The sequence below is a fragment of the Eretmochelys imbricata genome, chromosome 14 (assembly GCF_965152235.1).
Source record: "Eretmochelys imbricata isolate rEreImb1 chromosome 14, rEreImb1.hap1, whole genome shotgun sequence".
NCBI lineage: Eukaryota > Metazoa > Chordata > Testudines > Cheloniidae > Eretmochelys > Eretmochelys imbricata.
This window is the reverse complement of record NC_135585.1, coordinates 33,582,089-33,608,165: the sequence shown is the minus strand read 5'-3', so window position 1 is coordinate 33,608,165 and position 26,077 is coordinate 33,582,089. Positions and strand designations below refer to the sequence as shown.

Sequence of the window (26,077 nt, the reverse complement as noted above, 5' to 3'; positions counted from 1 at the left end):
TCCCAGGGTGGGGTGGGGGGAAGCTGCAGGGTAATCTCCTACCTCCATGCAACCAGTGGCCTGTGCTCCCCTCTGCCATGTTGGAGCCTCCACATTTATTTATTGACAAATAAAATTTGCAGAATTTTAAAATATTGTGCGCAAAATTTGTAATGTTTTGGTGCAGAATCCCCTCAGGAATATGGGGTGCTGTGCAGCTGTGATGGTGGGACTGTGAGGAAGGTGGTGGGCAGTGGGGAGGTCTAGGGGCAGGGGGCACGGGACGAGCAGTGTGGTGTGCAGGGTGCTGTGTAGTTGTGGTGGGAGGCCAGTGGGGGAGGTCTCTGGGAGGGGTGGGGGCTGGGAATAGAGATCTGTGGTGGATGTCTCTGGGCGAAGGGGCGCTGGGCATAAGGGTGAGGCACTGGGCAGGGGGGTGGTGTGGTGTGGGTCCACCCTCCAGGGGAAGGGGCATGCTGGCAGCACAGGGCTGGGCAGGCTAGTGTGCATCTGGCAGCTGCAGGTTCGTAAACAGTGCCCTCCAGCTGGGCTGCACAGAGTGGGGCTGCTCCCGCCGTGCTGTGCCTCATTGCCCCCAGCCCGCCCTTCACTCTGGAGACTGACCATCCCACCACCCTCCATCTTGCTCCATGGGGGCCCACAAATACGTTTGTCGCTGGGCCCACAAAAAGTTAATCTGGCCCTGCCTTTCCCTGATGCATCTCCCTGCTGGAGCTGCTTCTCTGAGGCTTATAGAGGAAGGTCTGAATGTGAAGTTGCAGAGAGGTGAGTGAGAGTCAGGAGGCAACAGAGATAAACTCAGGGGTAGCTGTACACTGAGCCCAGCCTTCTCTCCCTGGCCTGGAAGAAGAGAAGGGAATGGGGAATTGGGGCAGAACCATTCAAGACCAGAGATTGGAGATGAAATTGGAAAGAATGGTCCCTTCCCGAGCCCAGAGAGAAGGGAGGAGGTGGCAGCATCAGCGGGGGACCATATCTCTAACAGAGGAAAAGGGAGACAGCTCAAATGGGAGAGCTCAGCCCAACCCAGAAAGATGAGATGCTGATGAATAGCAAAGGGAGAGAGCCCCTCACTCAGGGGAAAGCGGAGGAATGTCAGAACCCTCTGAATTCAATATTTCAAAGGCATCTGAATGCGTATGGAAACACCAGGGTCAGAGTTAAGGATGTTTGTATGTTGCTCAGTGAGAGTGTTTCTGTTTATCGGTGGGTGCATAGACTCAGCACTAAGATTGGTGTCAGGATTGTTTGTGTGACTTCAGCTTGGGAATCTTCTCAGTATTTCAGGTTTGTGATTTATTTTTTAGGGGTGTGTGTTCATGAAAATGTTTTCATGGGAATTTTCCCTTAATTTCTCCACCTGAAATCTCACCCTGTCTGTGTGATCCTAAAGATTCTCCTATTTTTGTCTCCAGTTCAGAGCCCAGACTGTCTGGAGCGGGAAAGGATAAAAGACGAGATTTCAGACTGTGATATTGATAACAGCATGCCCACTCTTTCTTGTCATGACTGTGTTTTAATATCATTCAGGAGAATGAACAGGAAAGAACCATAATAAAGTCTCTCTGAGAATAATGCACTTTGTAGCCTACATAGCAATTTGCCCCAGACTGAACACAAAATGACAACTGTTCTCCAGCAGGGAGCGGGGTTCTAGACATTTCAGTAAGGAGAACAGAAAAAACAAAAATGCTTCACTCACACAGACAGGCTTAGAATTTTACATGGACAACATCTAATAACTCATGGACCAACTTCTCTTCCGTCTGTTAATGACTGCCTGGATCCCCTCCCACACCATTAACCTTTCTGTGGCAGTGATAGCAGCCCCTCGCATCGAGAATAAATACTAAGAAAGCATTTGATATACATTTACCCTGTGATTTAGTAGCTGCAAATAAGGAGGAGGAGCCAGGAACATGTGACCAGCCAGGTGCCTGGAGAGCTTGAGCAGTGCATCACAACAATGCCCAGGCCCTAATCATACTGGAATCCAGACATGTTTCTAGAATTGTTTGGCCACTGACCAAGTCCATGGGCCATGCCCACCCTACCAGAGAGGAATGAGAAAATAAGGAGGAATAAAACCCAGTAGCCATTTTTTCTTTACCTCTGGTTATTATCTATTATAATTATTTATTTGTATTGCAGTTGCACCTAAGGACCTGAGTCATAGAGCAGGACTCCATTTTGCTGGGTGCTGCAAAAACATAGAACAAAAACACAGAAAAAAAAAAGGTCCCTGTGTGACAGATATTGCAATTTCCTGCAGTAGCTTTAGGAGATCTTTTTAAATTAACTTTAAATTGCTTTGGAGACCATTTTATGATAAATACAGAGTTTGGTTATTATTGTAAACCCTAGGAAGTGTTATGAGCTTCAAAGGACTATTTTAAACCATGTACCAGATAAGAAGGAACTTTTGGGATAAAGAAAGTTAAGTGGCTTTCCTAGGAAATACGGGGAGTGTGGGGGAGTGAATGCAAATTCCTACCTCTAGACCCAACCTTCTGAAGCTACACCCTGAGGAGAGAACCATTGTCATGGTCCCAAGATCAAGGGCCCAAACTGTATAAAGGAGCAACTCACAGATTCATGGGTTTGCTCGTTCTGAGCTGAAACTGTTAAGAACTTGTCATCAAAATAAGACCCCATGGTGATGTTTGAACGACTGTTCAGGGTGATCTCTGGTAAAGCTTATTAACATACATGTATGTTCTTTTATTGTTTTAAATATGTTTTCTCTCTAATGCTTTCACCTGAAGAATAAATGTTCTTGCTAAGAGACCGCTGTGTTGTAACATAACTGTGGGCAGTTACGCTGTTTATAGCCTCTGAGGAGAAGGCAAAGCAGGACTGCTGAGGTAGTATGACTTGTTGGGGAACTCACAGTATAGGCAGGGAACAGCATGGAAAAACCCACCAGGAAAGAGAGAGAGATGCAGGTCTCTGCTGAAGAAGGGTGATGGCTGAGGAGGTGACTTGCTGGACCATAAGCATGAAATACAGCCTCTCTGACACCCTGCTCCAAAGAAAATACAACCTGTCCCATCTCTATCTCTCCCCTCCCATAGCTGGGGCCATCTTATAGTTCATCACCACAGCAGGTTTTTCTTGTGTCAAGATTGAATTATATAGTCCTTAACACCTTCCCCTTCACCCCCAGATTACACCTTTCATCTCCCGCTTGTGATCCACTTCCAGATTCCCCTTCTTCATCCACACCACCTCACTCCTGGATTCCCCTCCCTTCTCTAGCCCCGACCTTCTCATTCTCCAAGAATTTCCCTCTCCAGTCACACATTCTTCCACCTTCCTACCAGTTTCCACTTCTTCAGTCACCTTTTCCTGCTTCTCAGATTTCAACTCTTAATCCCCTGCATCTTCTCCACCATTACCTTTGGGTTCCCCATGCCATTCATTGACCCTGCAGATTACTGTGATCCTTCATGATCACAAAGGATATGAACAAGAGGCAGGACATCCTTTCAGAGACAATGATTTATTTTTTCCTGATCCCTTCCCACTCTCCATGGACTGACAGCACAGAGTCCCAGCATCATGTGCTACCCTTCTCAGGAACACAGTCTGAGCTGGGATCTTTCACCCCAAACCCAGAAAACAGGGAAGATTTTCTCCTCTTTGAAACAGGCAGCAATGAAAGTGGAAATTGGGGTCCTTTTAATGGTATCATAAAATGTCACCTGCATCCCTTCATAGTCCAGATAAATCCCAATCCTTCTCAGACTACCATCCAGGGGCAGGGAGTATTTAGAGAAGCCACGAGCATGGTACTGTCCCCTGTACTGTTCCACAGCCCAAATCCCATGCTGAGGGTAAAATCTGACACCTCCTTTCCTTGGAACAGACTCTCTGATCACCCCTACTATCCACCAGGTTGCCCCATCCCCCAACTCCACCTGCCAGTAATGTTTCCCTGAGGTGAATTCCTCAGATCCCAGGACACAATAATCGAGGTAAAATCTCCCCACCACACACTCTTCCAATCCTCAGACACAATGAGTTCGATATTTGCTGTATCTGGATCCAGAGTCACATTCTCTGAGGAGAGCGAATCAGAGGGTTAGAGGCAGAGCTGAGCCCTGGGGAGGGTTTGGTCATGTCAGTGACAGAATCAGAGTCAGTGTTGACTCATCAGACTAGTGGCTAAAAGGCTGGTTGCAGTGGGCCTCAAATGAGAACCTCCTAAACCTGTGGCCTGGAGGGCTCTGAGGTTTGCCCGGGACAGCTGTTAAGTCTCATGCAGGCGGGAAAAGCTTGAAGGCGCCTTGTTGTGGACTGAGATCACTCTTATTTCATCAGTGAGCGTAATGTTTTCTACTAGTTCAACTGACTAGTTCAAAGTGTGACTTCAGCAAGGTTTAACCCCAACCTACAACAAGGCTTTTTAAAATATAAACAAACAAAAACCAGCTTTGTCATGGCAATGTGAAGCATGAGGGTGAGAATCCTCCACAGAGCATTTTGGTTGATGGGACGAGGCAACATTTTCAGAGTTAAGGTTAAGTGTACAAGAAACCTAGACAATGGAGTAGTCCACAAGTTTTGCTAGGTGATCTGTCAACCCATTCTCTAGATCATCAATATATTCACCACTTCTGGTCCCAGGATGTATCCCATTGAAAATCTTCTTCTCCGTGTTAAAAAATTGACCATTTGTTCCCACTCTTTGAAGTGGTGCAAGTGAAGGCAGAATTTGTCCCTCAGAAAATTACTTAACAAAATTGTCCTTATGGCTGGGTTCAGCTGTTAAACAAATATGAATGCTTTTTTTGCCTCTGTCTTCACTAACAAGATCAGCTCCCAGACTGCTGTGCTGGGCATCACAGCATGGGGAGTAGATGGCCAGCCCTCTGTGGAGAAAGAGGTGGTTAGGGACTATTTAGAAAAGCTGGACGTGCACAAGTCCATGGGGCCGGACGAGTTGCATCCGAGAGTGCTAAAGGAATTGGCGGCTGTGATTACAGAGCCATTGGCCATTATCTTTGAAAACTCGTGGCGAACGGGGGAAGTCCCAGATGACTGGAAAAAGGCTAATGTAGTGCCAATCTTTAAAAAAGAGAAGAAGGAGGATCCTGGGAACTACAGGCCAGTCAGCCTCACCTCAGTCCCCGGAAAAATCATGGAGCAGGTCCTCAAAGAATCAATCCTGAAGCACTTACATGAGAGGAAAGTGATCAGGAACAGTCAGCATGGATTCACCAAGGGAAGGTCGTGCCTGACTAATCTAATCGCCTTCTATGATGAGATTACTGGTTCTGTGGATGAAGGGAAAGCAGTGGATGTATTGTTTCTTGACTTTAGCAAAGCTTTTGACACCGTCTCCCACAGTATTCTTGTCAGCAAGTTAAAGAAGTATGGGCTGGATGAATGCACTATAAGGTAGGTAGAAAGTTGGCTAGATTGTCGGGCTCAACGGGTAGTGATCAATGGCTCCATGTCTAGTTGGCAGCTGGTGTCAAGTGGAGTGCCCCAGGGCTCGGTCCTGGGGCTGGTTTTGTTCAATATCTTCATAAATGATCTGGAGGATGGTGTGGATTGCACTCTCAGCAAATTTGCGGATGATACTAAACTGGGAGGAGTGGTAGATATGCTGGAGGGCAGGGATAGGATACAGAGGGACCTAGACAAATTGGAGGATTGGGCCAAAAGAAATCTGATGAGGTTCAATAAGGATAAGTGCAGGGTCCTGCATTTAGGACGGAAGAACCCAATGCACAGCTACAGACTAGGGACCGAATGGCTAGGCAGCAGTTCTGCGGAAAAGGACCTAGGGGTGACAGTGGACGAGAAGCTGGATATGAGTCAGCAGTGTGCCGTTGTTGCCAAGAAGGCCAATGGCATTTTGGGATGTATAAGTAGGGGCATAGCGAGCAGATCGAGGGACGTGATCGTTCCCCTCTATTCAACATTGGTGAGGCCTCATCTGGAGAACTGTGTCCAGTTTTGGGCCCCACACTACAAGAAGGATGTGGATAAATTGGAGAGAGTCCAGCGAAGGGCAACAAAAATGATTAGGGGTCTGGAACACATGACTTATGAGGAGAGGCTGAGGGAACTGGGATTGTTTAGTCTGCAGAAGAGAAGAATGAGGGGGGATTTGATAGCTGCTTTCAACTACCTGAGAGGTGGTTCCAGAGAGGATGGTTCTAGACTATTCTCAGTGGTAGAAGAGGACAGGACAAGGAGTAATGGTCTCAAGTTGCAGTGGGGGAGGTTTAGGTTGGATATTAGGAAAAACTTTTTCACTAGGAGGGTGGTGAAACACTGGAATGCGTTACCTAGGGAGGTGGTAGAATCTCCTTCCTCAGAAGTTTTTAAGGTCAGGCTTGACAAAGCCTTGGCTGGGATGATTTAATTGGGGATTGGTCCTGCTTTGAGCAGGGGGTTGGACTAGATGACCTCCTGAGGTCCCTTCCAACCCTGATATTCTACGATTCTATGAATGGTTTGAAATCCAAATTGGAACTTGTCAGTTATTTAAAACTAGACAATGTGGAATGAAGAAATGCACAGTTAAGGTGCAGCATACACCTCATCCCTATCTTTTCTCTCACCCTTCATCAATATAGTACATGTTATGCATGTTAGATGATAGTAGCATTCACTTACCCTTATATTTGTTTTCTATTAACCTCATATTAATGCATTTTGCAAGGACGTTAGGCATATATTCAGCAAGGACATCTTCAGAGCCCCGAAATATCTAATGTTCAGTCCTAAAAACAGCACATTTATTAATATCTCCAGCTCAGTTGTTCACTCTTTGTATTTCTTCAGTGCTTGTAATAGGAATACAATAAAAAAGGAGAACGTGAACCACACGATACCTTATGAATGTATATTCCTCATCCTAAAAGGGGAAAAGAAAAAATGAGTTCACATTCCATGTTCACTAACAGCCTGTGCAAACATACCCGTTAGTATTTCACATTGTCTTTGATGCTGCAAGGCCAGACATGTTGAGTATGAGGATGGCTGAAGTGATTGTGCTACAGTACAAGTAGAAGCAGATGTCATACATGGAAGTGTGTGGGCCACCATCAATGATTCAGCAAGGGACTTCCTGAGTTAAATGTATGAGTCTGTATATTTTAAATAAAGATTCATGTTACAACAGCTGTTATTGACTCAGACATTTTAAGGATAGAAGGGACCATTATGAAAACTGCTGAAAATTTTCAGCTGAAAACTTTGAAAAAAGTTTTGCCTTTCAGGATTTTAGTTTTCTACCACAAATTGAAAAGAAGGAAAAAAAAGAAAGAGAAAAGTTGACACTTTCTGTGAAAATTTTCAGTTAGTCAAAATCCCATTTTTCCATTGAACAGTTTCTATGTAAAATTTCTGACCATTGCTAATCAGAACACTTGGTCCTTGACATGGGTTCCTATATGCTACTGTAATTAATTAATTATAATAATAAATCTACCTTAGGTTAAATGCCTCCCAGAGCATCTCTACTGCCTCGGGGGAGAGCAATGTGCCTGTGTGGGGTACTATACTACTCCCACTTATCCACTTTCACTGGACAGCATATAGGCAAAGCAAAGCCATTGCTCAGTCTGCTTCCCACAATTTTAGGGCATGTTACTTGCTGGGGTCTTCTGGACTGACTGGAATTAGATCCAAACTCACAGGAAGACACAGTCCTTGTCCCAGTGAATCTAAGGCCTTGTCTACACTGGTGACAGTGTGCAGGGTACATGTTTCACTAAGAGGGTGGTGAAGCACTGGAATGAGTTACCTAGGGAGGTGGTGGAATCTCCATCCTTAGAGGTTTTTAAGGCCCAGCTTGACAAAGCCTTGGCTGAGATGACTTAGTTGGTGTTGGTCCTACTTTGAGCAGGGGATTGGATTAGATGACCTACGGAGGTCACTTCCAGCCCTATGATTTTATGTTGCTACAGGCTGCAGGGTGTAGCTGCTTATGGCAGTGAAAGGCTGTGGTGTGGGAAGCATTGAGGAAAGGCTAGTGCATGTATCATCTTGGTAGCTGGAAATGTTGATTGCAGGGAGTAAAATACACAATAGCAATATAGTATTTAGTGTTAATTATTATTACATTTCTCTGTAGTGCAGTAATACTGAGGAGCCCTAGTAAGGGGCTGGAACCCCATTGTGCTAGGTGCTGTACAAGCATTAAAAAAGCAGTCCCTTGCCCAGAGAGCTTAGGCCCAGATCCTCAAAGTATTTAGGCACTTAACTCCCATTGACATCAATAGGAGTTAAACACCTAAATACCTTTGAGAATCTGTGCCTTACTGTTTAAAATAGGGCTGTCAATTAATAACAGTTCACTCAAGGAATTAACTCAAAATAAATTAACTAGATTAAAAAATAGTCAAGATTAATCGCAGTTTTAATCGCACTCTTAAACACTAATAGAATACTAATTTACATTGTTTATAAATATTTTTGTATATTTTTCCACATTTTCAAATATACTGATTTCATTTACAACACAGAATACAAAGTATATAGTGCTCATATTATATTACAACAGTGCCTTGTGAACTTCTGTTCTCACTTCCAGGTGACATTGCAAATAAGAAGTGGGCAGCATTATCTCCCATAAATGTAAACAAACTTGTTTCTCTTAGCAATCGGATGAACAAGAATTAGAATTGAGTTGACTTGTGGGTTCTAAAGTTTTACATGGTTTTGTTTTTGAGTGCAATTATGGATAAAAAAATTCTACAATTGTATGTTGCACTTTCATAATAAAGAGATTGTACTACAGTACTAATATGAGGTGAATTGAAAAATACTGTTTCTTTTGTTTATCTATTTTACAGTGCATGTATATGTAATAAAAAATAAAATAAAGTGAGCACTGTACACTTTGTATTCTGCCTTGTAATTGAAATCAATATATTTGAAAATGTAAAATAAACTTCCAAAAATATTTATAATAAATTTAAATTGTTATTTTATTATTGTTTAACAGTACAATTAAAACTGTAATTAATCACTATTATTTTTTATCTCATGATTAATTGTGATTTTTTTTTATTCATTTGACAGCCCTAGTTTAAATACAGCAAAGTGCATTAGAGAAAACTCAGTACCACAAAGAAAAGTCCATCCAATTAGGCTGTTAGTGTCAACAGTAAAGTGTAAGTGTTCAGTTATCCAAGGTCTGTGATTCTTCCTAACTGGTGGTCCTGGGAAGCCCTTTCTATCTGCGGTGGGCACACCAGGTGACATGCATGAGGCTGGGACTCTGGGTGCACCACGGTGATGGCATCTTGCCCAGCCTCACAGAACAGCTTTGGGTTTATGTCCAGATTCTCGTTTCCTTCTTTTGCATTTTTTAAATCCAGCTGTTTAATTTTTTCAACCACACTGGCCAGCTGCCAGTTGGGCCGGAGATTCCCCATCTGAATCCATGCTCTGCACACAGGGCAGCACAAAAGGCCCATGTGCCCTCTCTTCCCATCCCCCCCAGTACTGAGTGATGCAGGCTCGGCAGAACCTGTGGCCACAGTCTATAACCACTGGATCTTTGAAATCCTCCAGACAGATGGTACAACTTACTTCATCTTGCAGTGCCCCCGCTGAACTTCCAGAGGCCATGGCTGCTGGTCCCACTGTGGTTCTGCTGCCTCTGCCTTCCGCTGTGTATCACATGTGCTGTGTTAGCAATGGGAGGTTCTGTGATGTGAACAACATGAACAAGGGAGGAATCAGGAGGGAGAGGAAAAGAAAAAGGAGGAGCTAGAAGGGGGGGAGAATGAAAAGGAGAAGAGAAAAAATAAATAAGGAAATATGTGAGGTAAGAAGAGACAATTGTGTCCTGTCCCTCCCAGCACACAGAGTCCATGGTGGCTGGTTCTTCAACATACTCTAGAGAGATGAAACAAGTTGCTTCAACTTGAAGACTCTGCAGGTTTATCTGTGGTCCTGGCTCTGTGCAGGGAGTGAGTCAGGTAAAGTTCATTTTTGTGTGTTTAAGAACTGTGTTCAACTGGCAGCCACAGATGGGTGTTTCCCTGCCTGGACTTGTCTCATGTTGTTTGCTGATCCAGAGTGAGTTCTGTGTTAAAGTCACAGACCCTGGAGACTCTGGGGAAAAATGTAAACTCCGACCTAAAGGAGTGTTATTAAACTCACAGGCACAAGCTTGGCTAAGCAGCAGGTATTGTTGTAAGTAGCTGTGAGTTATCTATGGGTAAGGAACTCAGAAGGAAACTTGTCATTTTTAACAATACACTCATCAGTGGTCCCAGAAAGACGCACACACACAGATCCAGCCTTTGGACGTGAAATGATAGCAGAAATGAGACCGTCTGATTTCTGTTGTTTGTGTGTGTTGTTTTCTTGCCTTTTTTCTGCCCAAGAGAGCCTTAAAAGAACTAGTCTTATATCTAATTGTGCCCTGATTGCTAACATTGGATAGAGCAAATAGCTGGTCACACTTCTGCAACAGGGGTCACTGCAGACATAAAGGCCCAGATCCTCAAAAGCATTCAGGTGCCAAACTGCCATTGAAATCAATGGATGTTACATGCTGAAATACCTTTGAGAATCTGGGCCTAGGTTCCCACATCTCTCCCCCACACACTTGACATGCAAAATGGGTCCCATGCTGCTCTCCCCTTAGGGCTGGATTCACAAAGGAACTTTGCCATGGGGACGCTTTGAATAAATAAGTAAAGCAGCACTGGAGCAGGGAGACTGGATCCTGGGTCTCCCACGTTGTGGCTGAGTGCGCTAACCACCAGGCTAGAGAGTCATTTTCACTGTTTTGCTCTCTGGCCCTGTGATTCTTTAATTGTTTAATACAGACTGGAACATTTCTAACAGGAGAGACGGAGAGAGTGTCCCACCCCCGATCTGAATAGCCTATATCCCAGTGGTTAGGGCACTCACCTGTAACATGATAGATCCCTCCTCAAATTACTTTGTGACATGCCAGGGTACAATCCAGAGTAATGAGCACCTGTGTGACCCCTGCCCTGCAACCTTAGGTGCCTTACAGTGCCTTGCTACAGTAGGTCCCACCTGGGCTGCTCACAAACAGCCTTCCAGCATGCAAGCCACACTCTGAGTGTCTGTGTGTGACTGCAGGCTGCCAGACACATCTGGGTTACACTCTGGCTCTCCCCAGCCTGGTTATACTGCAGGCTGACCCCAAGACACCCCCAGTCTGAGATTCCGTTCCCCCCCCCCCGGCTCCAATTTATGTTTTGTTCTTATCAGCCCTCTCCTGGACAATATAAGTTAGATTAAGTCCACACATCTTGCCACCCCAAATGAAGTTTCCCAGACACTTTAATTTATACACACTGGATTAGGTAAAACAAGTTTATGAACTACAACAAGAGAGATTTTAAGTGAGTATAAGTGATGAGGCATAAAAATCAGAAATGGTTACAAGAAAAATAAAGATAAAATGCCAGTGGTGCCTATTTTAACAAATTGTTAAATTCAAAACAAAGTCTTCTCACTACATGCTTTCAGCAGTCTTACTGACCAAACTCTTTAGGTCAGGACCCTTCCTGCAGAGTCCAACAAATGTTTCCTTTCTTGCTTCAGGTGCAGTGAATGTGCTAAGCAGGGAGAGAGAATGGGGTTTCTTGGGCAGTTTGACCCTCTTTTTTATAGTTTCACTCCTCTTGAAAAACATTTCCAGCTGGGTAGCAGCAGACAAAAGTATCTGTGGAAGGATGGTCCCTGCTTTTTTTTTCCACCTGTTTGAATTCCTTTTCTTTCCCTTCCTGCTTGATGACTCTGTTTATGTCTTAAATGCAAATTAAGCAGAGCATACATTCCTTTCTTTAGGTTATTTGCCAACCTCAGTTTGGAATATGTATTAATAACACCATGCAGGTGTTATAACTTCTCATACAATATTGCCGCATATTTTACCAGGACACTAATGACGAGCTTTCAAATGATACCTCACAAGGCACACTTTGCACAAAGATTATTACAATAGTGTGTAGGGTGTGGACATGGGTATATTATGTCACACCCTTCTCGCCCTCAAGTGGAAGAATGACTTGATCTAGGGGTCTCATACTGTGAGGCTTCCTGGGGCTGCCCAGGGTTGTAAGGCAACTCGCTACCCTCGGTGTGAGGCAGTCTTGGCTGTGCCTGCTGGGGGTCAGCTCCGTGACTCAGCCAGCCTCTGGCAGTACAAGCACTTCCTTGCATAACCTGCTCTCTCTGTACCTGTTAGTGACAGGCACACTCCAAGCCCTCCAAGTGCCTGCCTGCAGCCTCCAGCCCCTGATCCACTGGGCACCCACAGAATTCCCAGATTCTCTGTTCCCAAAGGAACAGACACCCCAGCTTGCCAGTTTCACCTCAGGACCACTGCTTTGCTCCACACACGGCACTTAGATTTGTTTATAGGGAAAGCAAGAATAAGTTTATTTACCAAAGAACAGAGAATCCAATGACAGCAAGCAGAAATATTGTAAACAAAGGGTTACATATCAAATAAAATCATAACATGCTGTCTAGGGCCTAAATTCAACCAATAAGACACGGTCATGTCATATAGAGCAAAAGCTCTCCCCAGATCCTTCCAGCGTATTACAGATGGGCTTGGCTGTGATCTTCTGTTCATGAGACAAGCCCTGCTGCCCTCATGCCTCCTCAGTGGAAAGATGCAGTTTGTCTCTGTCCCTACCGCTATAGTCCCAAAATCCACTGTCTTCCCTTGCAGACAGCAAAACTCCTGCTGCTTGTGTTCCACTGTCTAGGGTCTCCCCTGGAGACTTTACAATCACTTGATTAGCATTTGGCACAGACTGAGAATGGGCATTGAGTGCGAAGTATACAATATCAGTGTACATAAAGACAGTCCGATAGATAAACATCCTTTTCCTGAAAAACACTTGGTTATCAACTTCTTATGATTGGCCCCAACTCACAAACCTTAAGAGCATATTTTTTCTGCATCTATACACATAACTTCTCACTTATTTTCCATGCATACATCTCACAAGGATCATGAAGACCAGAGTGACACAGACTTTCTGTGGAGACCTTACGGGACACTCTTTGGTGAACTAATATGTAGATGCCAGACCAAGCGAGCCCTTTTGGTCCTTATGCCCCTTTGTGCCCTCTGCCAGCTGGCACAAAGAGGCCCCTGGGTCACACCCATGTCCCAGGTGAGTAACTTAATCACTGGGTGAACAGTTAGGAGGGGGGACTTCCCCACAGGAGTGTGCTGGGCTTTGTGAATCCCATTCTTAGGTACCCATCTTCCTCCATTCATTGTACAGGAAACCTGAGCACCTAACTCAGGCTTTGTGAATCCCAGGGGTTTCCCAAGTGCCACTGAGCATCCCAACACCTGTGTCCATTTGTGAATCTAGCCCCAGGGAAGAGCTACAGAATGCTCGCTACCATTTAAATTAGTTAACGGAGAGTTTATGCTAGATCATTGGAGGCCAAGAACCCAGGTGTCTAATGTGGCAGACCCTGATCGCACTGTCGCAGGACCCTCCCCATCCACCCAAAACCTTGGAAGACGGGAAATAAGAATTTAAGGGGAAAATCTTCTACATTTACATTGTTTACAGGACTTTTGATAACACCCTCCAATACTCCAGAGGGCTTTCACTAATATCTGACACATCTCAAAATGCACTGTACACCCCAACTTCACCACACCCATCCTCTAGAGCAAAGCCTTCACAGGGATCTCATGGACTTTTACATCAACTGTATCAACAGATCAGCACACCTGGCCTTCCCACATTCCATGCACTTGGGGATGTATCCAGCAACACCCCATGCTGAGGGCACTGTCATTACAGGATTGGAGTCCATACTAATATCACCCCCTCAGACTTCATTCATTCACATGCAAGGGCTCACTCACACCAGCTCCTCTTTCCATGGTGTCCCTTGAAGGAGAAGGGACCCAATTGCCTGGGCTGGTGCTGGGGAAGTGATGTTACCTGTGGCAGCCACTCCCCTCCTCCCCTGGTTTTGCTCTGTGCACGGCCTCGTGTTCTAATCCCACATCACTGCATGATTGATAGGTCTGTCAATGAGTCACAGCCAGGGACTCAAAGCAACCAGAGATTCTTTAGTTGTCCATCTTCCTCTGCTCCCATCACCTTAAGTGTCCATTTCACCTTCTTTTTCTTCTGAACCAGGAGACCTGTCCACTGGTCCCTCACTTCCCATGAGCTCTTTGCTGTGTCTGCCAATCCCATCCGCATGGCCAGGGCTCGCACAGCATTGTCCCAATTCACCAAGAACAGCCAGGGACTTGTCGTCTCTAGGCCTTTATTTAAGAACACAGTAAAGTCTCTGTGAGTGCTGCACACGGGGCTCTCTGCGTCTAACCAGACATGAGATGGTGGTTGCCCTCCAGAAGGGAGCACCGGCCTTGATGTTTTACAGCAGGGACACACATTAAACAGAAGCACAGCTCTGACACCGGAAGATCTCAGTGGTTCCCCACAGTGTACACCCAGACTAGTAGACATAGTGACCCACGGACCATCTTCTCTCCCAGACATGACTGCAGGGCCCACCTTCCCTCTCCTCAACATTCCTGTGGCAACCACAGCAATCGTTCACCTGGGGAAGGAATCCTAAGGAGGCACCTAAGGTTATTTTAATGCCACACAGCAGCTGAAAACAAGGGTTAGGAATCAGACAGCTCTCTGCAGGCCACAGTTTGAGCACTACATTATGACCATGACCAGGTTCCCTTCAAATGACAAGCATCTTCCCTTTTGTGGGACCAGAGTCATACAAGCCTTGGGGATCCAGGGAAATCCCTCTGCCCCCTTCAAGCAGATTGTAAACCCCATTCTCCATTCCTTGCAGAGCTGTCATAGTCCCTCGGAGGAAGAGAGACAGAGACAAGCAGGAAAGACCATGATGGGGCAGAGACAGCAGCTTCTCTGGTCTGTTCACTTTGTGTTTAAATGTCTCTGCTGGGACATGGGAGCCATGCAGGGTCAAAGACACTAGAACCGGAGACCTATGGGCTAGAGAAACTCATTTCATGAGACCTGAACCCATGTGCCACCCGGTGCATCAGGAATAGAGAGTGAGCTGGGACCCTACACCCCAGACCCATAAGAAAGGGTAGATTCTCTCCCCCATGAACGAGGCCTGCAGGAAACTGAAGATCGGGGACTCGCTATCAGTATTAAAAAATGCCACCTGCCCTATTCATAGTTCAGAGAGACCTGGATCCTCCTGGGGACCCGGTTCAGAGACAGGGGGGTTGGAGATGAGGTGAGAACCTGGAACTGGAACCCCCACCTCTGCACAGCCTAGATCAGGGGTCTCAAACTCAAATGATGATGAGGGGTGCAAGGTGCGTCAGGAGGCTCAGGGCAGAGGGTCGGGGTGCAGGGTGGGGCAGGGGTGCAGGGTGCAGCACGGGGCTCAGGGCAGGGGGTTCGGCTTTAGGAGGGGTTCGGAGGGTGGGTCCGATCCAGCACACACCGGGGGCAGGGCAGGTTCCCTCTCTGTCTGCCTGCCCTACCCCCACGCAGCTCTGGAAAGCGGCCGGGACCTGGGGGAGGGGGGGCACAGGGGTCTGCGTGTTGCCCTGGCCGCGCCTCCAGGTACCTCCCCTGAAGCTCCCATTGGCCGCGGTTCCCTGTTCCTGGCCAATGGGAGCTTCAGAGGAGGTACCTGGAGTAGCGGCCAGGGCACCACACAGACCCCCTGTGCCCCCCCTCCCCCAGGTCCCGGCCACTTCCCGAAGCAGTGCGGGGGCAGGGAGGGAGCCTGCCCTGCCCCCGGTGCGCGCCAGGCTGGAGCCGCTCTAGGTAAATGCTGGGGGGGCCGCGGGGAGCTGGTGGACCGCAGAAAATAACCCCATGGGATGCGTGTTTGAGACTTCTGGCTTAGATGCCCCCCTCAGGTGCCACACTGAGCTCCTCTTTTCTCCTCACAGACTCTCTGGCCACCCCCACAGCAGAGGCTGTCCCACCGCCCACCTCCACCTCCCAGCAATGTCTCCTGGAGGTGAATCCCTCAGAGCTCAGCACACAAGGAGATGAATCAAATCTCTGGGGATGTTCAGGGAGGTTCAGCCATATGATGCCCCAGGTCAAAATTTTCCAATCCACAGACAAGAGGAGCTGGGGATGAGCCGTGTCTGGATCCAGAGTCACACTCGCTGGGGAGAGAAGCAGAGCACTTCAGGCAGAGCTCAGCTCCCCCAGGAGAGCCCAGCCCAGAGGAAAGGTTCTGGGGGGACAGCCCCTCAAACCAGGGGAAGGGGAAAAGGTGAGACAGTTCTGAGCAGCCCCTCTGCTCCATTTTCCTCATTATAGGGTGGGATTTGTAGGCACACCTGATGGAGTTAGGAGCACAAGGCCCATTGGGACTTGCCTTGTGCTCCTGACTCCCTAAGATGATCCTGACAACCCCACCCAGAAATGTCCATGAGCACTGCCGGGGCAGAGTAAAGGGTGTTGGGGGACCAATCAATGACACTATTTCTGTGTATTGGGCGTGTGTGAACTGGCTGCTCAGGCTGATGTCAGGATCTTTGGGGTACAAGGAAGCCAGGCCCCCACTCAACTTGATGAGGCATTTCTGCCCTGTCACACGACAGCTTTGGAGAACACCTGCTCAGTTCCGGACCAGATGGGCCTGGTCGAGGCACAAACGGGCAGAACCCTGCTGACTTTGGGAACAATCAGAAAACTGGAAAAGCCCAATTTCCACTAAAATCAGGCCCACAAAGACCCAGGGTAATGTGGGCAGGGGAATCTCTCTGGCTCCCCCTGCTGCTGTCTATATGTATGACAGGTAGTTGCTAGGGGGGTCACACATTGCATTACTTATGTAAGCTGACCTGTATGCCCAGGTTCCTCTCCTCTCCTCCATTATAGCCCCTCCCCCCAGCCAGGCCCTTTACCCTCACTATGCCCAGCCCCCCAAGCAGGGCATCCTCCCTGCCCACTCCAGCCAGTCCCCCATCACCCCTATGCTGCTACACTCACCCCCGTCCTGTCCCAAATTCCCTCCAGCTATGCCCCTCATCCCCACTCTGATCAACCACCACATCCATGCCCCTAACCCCTCACTCCAGTCCGCCACCCCATGGCTGGATCTCACTTTACACCATTCAGGCCCCCTAGCTGGAGCCTTCATTCCCTCCCACACACAATTAGACGGTATTGGCCTCCAGGAGCTATCCCAGAATGCTCCATTGTGACTGCTCTGGACAGCACTCTCAACTCAGATGCACTGGCCAGATAGACAGGAAAAGGCCCGCAAACTTTTGAATTTCAATTTCCTGTTTGGCCACCGTGGCAAGCTGCAGGTGACCATGCAGAGATCATCAGCAGAGGTGACCATGATGGAGTCCCAGAATCGCAAAAGAGCTCCAGCATGGACCGAACGGGAGGTACGGGATCTGATCACTGTATGGGGAGAGGAATCCGTGCTATCAGAACTCCGTTCCAGTTTTCGAAATGCCAAAACCTTTGTCAAAATCTCCCAGGGCATGAAGGACAGAGGCCATAACAGGTACCGGAAGCAGTGCCGCGTGAAACTTAAGGAGCTGAGGCAAGCCTATCAGAAAACCAGAGAGGCGAATGGCCGCTCCGGGTCAGAACCCCAAACATGCCGCTTCTATGATGAGCTGCATGCCATTTTAGGGGGTTCAGCCACCACTACCCCAGCCGTGTTGTTTGACTCCTTCAAGGGACATTGAGGCAACACGGAAGCAGGTTTTGGGGACGAGGAAGATGATGATGATGATGAGGTTGTAGATAGCTCACAGCAAGCAAGCGGAGAAACTGGTTTTCCCGACAGCCAGGAACTGTTTCTCACCCTGCACCTGGAGCCAGTCCCGCCCCCCAAACCCACCCAAGGCTGCCTCCCGGACCTGCCAGGTGGAGAAGGGCCCTCTGGTGAGTGTACCTTTTAAAATACTATACATGGTTTAAAAGCAAGCATGTGAAAGGATTAATTTGCCCTGGCATTCGCGGCTCTGCTGGATGTACTCCCAAAGCCTTTGCAAAAGGTTTCTGGGGAGGGCAGCCTTATTGCATCCTCCATGGTAGGACACTTTACCACTCCCAGCCAGTAGCACGTACTCGGGAATCATTGTAGAACAAAGCATTGCAGTGTATGTTTGATGGTGTTCAAACAACATCCGTTCTTTATCTCTCTGTGTTATCCTCAGGAGAGTGAGATATCATTCATGGTCACCTGGTTGAAATAGGGTGCTTTTCTTCAAGGGACACTCAGAGGTGCCCTTTCCTGCTGGGCTGTTTGCCTGTGGCTGAACAGAAATGTTCCCTGCTGTTAGCCACGGGGAGGGGGGAGGGTTGAGGGGGTAGCCACGGTGGGGGCAGGCAAAATGCGACCTTGTAACGAAAGAACATGTGCTACGTATGTAATGTTAACAGCGAGGTTTACCATGAAAGAGGGTACCCATTGTTCTATAAAATGTGTCTTTTTAAATACCGCTGTCCCTTTTTTTTTCTCCACCAGCTGCATGTGTTTCAAGGATCACAGGATCTTCTCCTTCTCAGAGGCTAGCGAAGATCAGAAAGCGAAAAAAACGCACTCGCGATGAAATGTTCTCTGAGCTCATTCTGTCCTCCCACACTGACAGAGCACAGACAAATGCGTGGAGGCAGACAATGTCAGAGTGCAGGAAAGCACAAAATGACTGGGAGGAGAGATGGCGGACTGAAGAGAGTAAGTGGCGGGCTGAAGAGAGGGCTCAAGCTGAAAGGTGGCGGCAGCATGATGAGAGGAGGCAGGACTCAATGCTGAGGCTGCTGGAGGATTAAACTAATATGCTCCAGTGTATGGTTGAGCTGCAGGAAAGGCAGCTGGAGCACAGACCGCTGCTACAGCCCCTGTGTAACCAACCGCCCTCCTCCCCAAGTTCCATAGCCTCCTCACCCAGATGCCCAAGAACGCGGTGGGGGGGGCCTCTGGCCACCCAGTCACTCCACCCCAGTGCATTGCCCAAGCAACAAAAGGCTGACATTCAATAAGTTTTAAAGTTTTAAACTTTTAAAGTGCTGTGTGGCCTTGTCCTTCTCTCCTCCACCACCCCTCCTGGACTACCTTGGTAGTTATCCCCCTATTTGTGTGATGAATTAATAAAGAATGCATGAATGTGAAGCAAGAATGGGTTCCGTCTATGGCCCCACTACAGCTAGGGAATCCCATTGCAGCAAAGCCATCCACTATGACCTGCACATTTCCCAGGGTCACTACCCTTGATATCAGCAGATCTTTGATTGCGTGGGCTACTTGCATCACAGCAGCCCCCACAGTAGATTTGCCCACTCCAAATTGATTCCCGACTGACCAGTAGCTGTCTGGCATTGCAAGCTTCCACAGGGCTATTGCCACTCGCTTCTCAACTGTGAGGGCTGCTCTCATCTTGGTATTATTGTGCCTCAGGGCAGGGGAAAGCAAGTCACAAAGTTCCATGAAAGTGCCCTTATGCATGCAAAAGTTTCGCAGCCACTGGGAATCATCCCAGACCTGCAACACTATGCGGTCCCACCAGTCTGTGCTTGTTTCCCAGGTCCAGAATCGGCGTTCCACCAAATGAACCTGCCCCATTAGCACCATGATGCCTGCATTGCCAGGGCCCGTGGTTTGAGAGAAGTCTCTGTCCATGTCCTCATCACTCTCGTCACCGCGCTGACGTCACCTACTTGCGCGGTTTCGCTTTGCCAGGTTCCGGTGCTGCATATACTGCTGGATAATGCGTGTGGTGTTTAATGTGCTCCTAATTGCCAAAGTGATCTGAGCAGGCTCCAGGCTTGCTGTGGTGTGGCGTCTGCACAGAAAAAAGGCGAGGAACGATTGTCTGCCATTGCCCAGACGGAGGGAGGAGCGACTGACGACATGGCTTACAGGGTTGGCTTACAGGGAATTAAAATCAACAAAGGGGGGCGCTTTGTGAGAAAATGAATGGCCCCCTCAAGGGTATAACTCAAAACCTCAAGGATAAAACTCAAAACTGGGTTTAGCAGGCCATTGATTTCACGGAGGGAGGGAGGAGAAAATGAATACAAAACAAATCTGGTCTATTTCTTGTTTTGAGCCACTTCATCTATCTTTATACATCTTGCTGGCAGCAGACTGTGCAGTACTACTGCTAGCCATCGTCATCTCCTGGGTGCTTGGCGGAAGACTGTGCAGTATGACTACTGGCCATCATCTTCTGCTGGCTGCTGCTGGTAGGACTCAATCGCCATGAGACAAAACTTAAAAGGGAAATGACCTGGCTGAGTCACTCCCATGTTTGCCCAGGCGTCCCTGACCTCATCGAGGTCGGTTAAAAGAGCACTCAGGACTACGTCGACGACGGCTACCAGTCACACTGCACTGTCTGCTGCCAAAAGGCAATAAGCTGCTGCTGTGTAGCAATGCAGTACCACGTCTGCCAGTACCCAGGAGACATACGGTGACGGTTACCTGAGCGGGCTCCATGCTTGCCAAGGTAACTCAAGAAAAAAGGCGCAAAACAATTGTCTGCCCTTGCTTTCACGGAAGGAGGGAGGGAACGGGGGCCTGACGATATGTACCCAGAGCCACCCGTGACAATGTTTTAGCCCCATCAGGTACTGGGATTTCTACCCAGAATTCAAATGGGCAGCGGAGACTGTGGGAACTGTGGGATAGCTACCCACAGTGCAACGTTCCGGAAGTCGACAGTTGCCTCGGTACTGTGGACACACTCCGCCGACTACATGCACTTAGAGCATTTGTGTGGGGACACACACAATCGACTGCATAAAAACGCTTTCTACAAAACCGACTTCTATAAATTCAACCTAATTTCATAGCGTAGACATACCCTAAGGTGCCACAAGTACTCCTTTTCTTTTTGTGAATACAGACTAACACGGCTGCTACTCTGAAGTGCTGTAGTAGTTACTCAAAGAATGGTCACGCTTGCAGTCATTGTGATGTATTTAAGCAGATCCCTGCTAAACGGATGGTGGATGGAGATATCGGGGGAAGGGAACAAAGTTGTTTCATTTAATTAGAGATTGTGACACTTTACTCTTGCCCATTTGTTATCAGGGTGCCCATTCGGTGCCCACACAGATTGGTGTGCCTGCTACAGGCACAGAGCCCCTTCTAGGCTGGAGTTTGGACATTTTTGTTGACAAGCTATCATAGAATATCAGGGTTGGAAGGGACGTCAGGAGGTCATCTAGTCCAACCCCCTGCTCAAAGCAGGACCAATCCCCACCTAAATCATCCCAGCCAGGGCTTTGTCAAGCCTGATCTTAAAAATATCTAAGGAAGGAGATTCCACCACCTCCCTAGGTAACGCATTCCAGTGTTTCACCACCCTCCTAGTGAAAAAGTTTTTCCTAATATCCAACCTAAACCTCCCCCCACTGCAACTTGAGACCATTACTCCTCGTTCTGTCATCTGCTACCACTGAGAACAGTCTAGAGTCTTTGGAACCCCCTTTCAGGTAGTTGAAAGCAGCTATCCAATCCCCCCTTCATTCTTCTGTTCTGCAGACTAAACAATCCCAGCTCCCACAGCCTCTCCTCGTAAGTCATGTGTTCTAGTCCCCTAATCATTTTTGTTGCCCTCCGCTGGACGTTTTCCAATTTTTTCACATCCTTTCTTGTAGTGTGGGGCCCAAAACTGGACACAGTACTCAAGATGAGGCCTCACCAATGTCGAATAAAGGGGAACGATCATGTCCCTCGATCTGCTGGCAATGCCCCTACTTATACATTCCAAAATGCCATTGGCCTTCTTAGCAACAAGGGCACACTGTTGACTTTTAGGAAAAACTTTTTCACTAGGAGGGTGGTGAAACACTGGAATGCGTTACCTAGGGAGGTGGTGGAATCTCCTTCCTTAGAAATTTTTAAGGTCAGGCTTGACAAAGCCTTGGCTGGGATGATTTAATTGGGGATCGGTCCTGCTTTGAGCAGGGGGTTGGACTAGATGACCTCCCGTGGTCCCTTCCAACCCTGATATTCTATGATTCTATGACTCATATCCAGCTTCTCGTCCACTGTAACCCCTAGGTACTTTTCTGCAGAACTGCTGCCTAGCCATTCGGTCCCTAGTCTGTAGCGGTGCATGGGATTCTTCCGTCCTAAGTGCAGGACTCTGCACTTGTCCTTGTTGAACCTCATCAGATTTCTTTTGGCCCAATCCTCTAATTTGTCTAGGTCCCTCTGTATCCTATCCCTACCCTCCAGCGTATCTACCTCTCCTCCCAGTTTAGTGTCTGCTGAGGGTGCAATCCACACCATCCTCCAGATCATTTATGAAGATATTGAATAATTTAGGTAGCAATCTCATGCTCACCACCCAGTGTGGTACTAGCTACTCTGAGGAGCACTCTGGGATTCTTCTTAACATGTGGTGTGAATACAGCAAGGAACATGACCTTGGGAAAAGCACCTGAAACTAGCACCAGTACGAGACTGGCTCACAGTGGCGGGTGGAGGGGGAATCAACTGTACTGGTGTGCAGTTCAGTGAGCACCTCAGAAACCAGAAGACCCTCTAGCACCATGGCAACAACAGGTCAGGTGCCAGCTGCCCGTGAAATGAGGAGTCTGGGTGCTCAGCACTGTTCCGAGCACAGAGCCTTGCATGACATGCTTCTGAGCAGGGGCCGTGTCGTGCTTAGGCCAGAAGTGAAAGTAACTGAGGACACTTACTGGTACGGGGCGGGGCTTCGGGCGGAAGGGGCAGGGCTGGGGGGTCAGCATCCCCCACCCAGCCTTTCCAGGCCGCGTGGGGCTCCTGTTGATTTAAAGGGCTCGGGGCCCTGGACGCCGCTGCTGCGGTAGCGGCAGTGGCATCACGAGTCCCAGGCCCTTTTAAATAGCTGGCCCCAGGACAGCTGCTCCCTTTGCCCCCGCCCAGGCCCATTGGCTGCCGGGGCGGGGGCGGGGAGTGCAAAAGGGGCAGGGACTTTAAAGTGCTACAGGGTCCTTTGCCTCAGCAGCAGCGCTTTAATGTCCCTGCCCCTTTTGCCTCCCCTGCTGGCAGCCCTGCCAGTACGGACCCTACTGGCAGGGCCGCCGACAGGAGAGGCAAAAGGGGCAGGCTGGGTATGGTCTGGTGCGGGTTCTTACCGGTACGCCGTACCGGCTCACTTTCACCACTGCCAGAGGAAAGAAGATAGAGACAGCTCCAGAGAACACTGCCATGTGATTCATTCATGTGATTAAACATGCAGCTAGTGATTCATTTTTATTATCTTTGCACTTATTGTTTTATTTAAAAGGATTCAGGACTGCAGGCTGAGCAAGCATGATGGCATATCTCTGCATTGCCTGCTGCGTTTGTAGCTCTGTGACACCGATAGAATGACATCGAGTTCTGCTGTCACTGGCATTAAAGCTTTGTCCCTGGCAGTGTAGATTATGAGTCCCAGTGGCTGTATTCAGTAGAAAAGTCTTTTATTGGCCTCAGTACTTGGCTTCCTGGTTCTGTGCATTTGTGCTACCCTGTCCTGAATGGGGTGGTGGAAGGACAGCAGGGAAATCAGCTCTGCTGTAATCACTCCTCTGCATCCTAGCTCTATATCTAGTTAATGTTCACCTGAATTTCCCCCAAATCGAGCATTTGATTCTTGACAATGTTTCATACAGAGAAACTCCAGGCAGGGAGTGAAAGTCCTATGATGAGCACATTTCCAGTGCCCACCCTGGTAGCTAACTAGCTCTCTCCATTGCTTTCTCTCCCATTGTGTAATGTCCTACAAGGCTTCCTCAGGGCTTCAAGGTTTCCTTCTTGAAACTAATACAGGTAACAGGCCTCTGATCTGATTACCCAAAACCCCAAACCAGACCCTACCTACCTGCCTACTTACTTATTTTTAATGAATTAACCCTGAAATTTTTACCATGCTGTGTCTTCGGTCTGGGTTTGTTGCTAGAAGGAGCTTCTCAGTAATATGAAGATGGAATAAAAACATACCAGATCAATGACAAAGTTCAAACATGTTGGCCTTGTCTTGACACAGAATGTAATATGGGGTGATTATTTCTTCCCTGCATGGGGGGCAATGTTTAAATGTTTATGGCAATGCCATAAAATTATGTAAAAAAGGTACCAAGTGGCAATATTGCACAAAATTACCCCTTCCACACACAAAATTAATAGTAAATCATAAAAATACTGTAAAGGCACATCTGTCTCCAACATGTGTCTTAACCACAAAATACAGGTTGTGTGTCAATGCTCATAAAAATTAAAAAAACTTGCACATATAAAAAAATTGGGATCCCTTTAGTTTTCAGGAAACACAAACCCATAATAAAAGGTTAACACTTTCATAAACATGCACACAATGTAGGTATCAGAAAAATCACATTATTTAAAAAAAATGCCCAACATGGAAAAATTGAGCTCCCTATGGAAAACTCCAGCAGAAACCATCCCTTTACTAATAATCAAGCCATAAAAGACCCATTCAATCCCTAACACTATTAAGAAAGTATAACTATATTTGTAACTTGTGCAGAGGTCTGTATAAAGTTTCTGTATGCTTGGGTAATTATAACTTTAATTGTAACTTTAATAAAACATAAAATAAAATAAACCTTGCACTGGTAAATGTATGTGTGGTCACTACCTTTGGTCTTTGTGTTCCTAAAAACTCTAAATCTAAAGCAAGTAGCAAAGGTAACTTTCACTGTGTTAAGCTTAAAACTGTAGCTGCCAGAGCCGAACCCATGGTGGTGTAATACCACATTGCAAAATTCACTTTAAATAAAATTAAAGGCTACCCCCTGATAGCTGCAGCCCTCAATACCAGCTCCAGCACCACCTTCAGCACCATCCCCACTGCCTGCAGACCGACTTCCATGCTACCACGTCCAGCAGCCACTGGAAAACTCTGGGGTTGGGTGGGCTCTGAGCAATGCATGGAGTGAAATGGGCAGATGTACCATGTGCATTCCACCTCCATAAAACAGGATTCAATAAGATCAACATTTTGACTAGGGGGAAGGAGAACTGGAGGTGCCCTTCTGACTTCCAGTTCCACTATTAGTGAGCCCATGGAGCTTGGACTTTAGCTATTGGTCCCCTTTTGCACAGGGTTGCACTTTATTTAACACTGCACACTTCTGAAGAATTATTTGTGGACAGGAAGTTATGGTGCCTGCAATGGTCTTTGGGTTATTTCAGCATTTTGTTTTGTTAATGAATTGGCTGGGTTGGACAATACATTGGCATATGAGTGTCAGGAAATAAAGGAAGAGTCAGGAAGTTGTATCCAAAGATTTTAAATAAAATATCAGATTCTTTTAAAAGCAACAGCAAATAACCAAGAGCAAATTAGCACATAGGAAATAGACACAATGCCAATGTACAGCATTACAGTCCCTCATCACATCTCCACATCACCCAGTGCTGCAAGGATGTAGGTGTGTAAGCCATCCCTTGTTTCCCTTGTTCACCTGGACCCAACCTCTGTGATGACAGCAGGAGCGATGGAAGCTCCATAAAAGTGTGGGGGGCCACCGGCACCTAAACTCTGGCCCTGCCCTCCCCCACTACCCCTTCTCCCAATGCCCTGCTCCCACATCACCCCTTCCTCCTGAGCCCCCACCCTCACACCACCTCTGCCCCGTAAGGCCCTACCCCTACTCACTCCTCTCTGCCCCCCCATCGCTTGCTCTTACGGCTTGTTAAAAGTTGGAGGGCATAGTCCCCCATTTTTAAAAGTGATGGGGCCATGGACCCCTGACTCCCCATTCCAGCACCCCTGGATGACAGGTGCACATTCTGGATGTCTGTATGGGACTGCAAACCAGCAGTGTCTTTCTCCTCGCAGATGCTAGGCAGAGCACAGCAGACCACAGCCATATGGATGGCACTGGCTATGTTGGTGTCCAAATGGTCTGTAGGTGGCACCATATTGCCTTCAGCCTGCCAAATGTGCACTCCATGTCCCTAGAAATCCTAGTGCCAGACACGAAACTACAGCATTCATGTCAACACACGTGTATGGGGTACGGATCATGTGCAGTTCGGCAGTGTGGACTTTTATAAGTGGACTTGACTAATGTGTGCACATGTGTGCAAGGCAGGATGGAGCACACGCTGCAGTGTAGACACACCC

The 26,077-nt window shown here is 47.6% G+C and overlaps 1 pseudogene; it reads right to left on the bottom strand.

Moving 5' to 3' along the window:
• Nucleotides 1-25,872, bottom strand: part of LOC144273980 (butyrophilin subfamily 1 member A1-like) — a 29,627-nt pseudogene extending 3,755 nt beyond the window's left edge.
• Between the last annotated feature and the right edge of the window lie 205 nt (nt 25,873-26,077).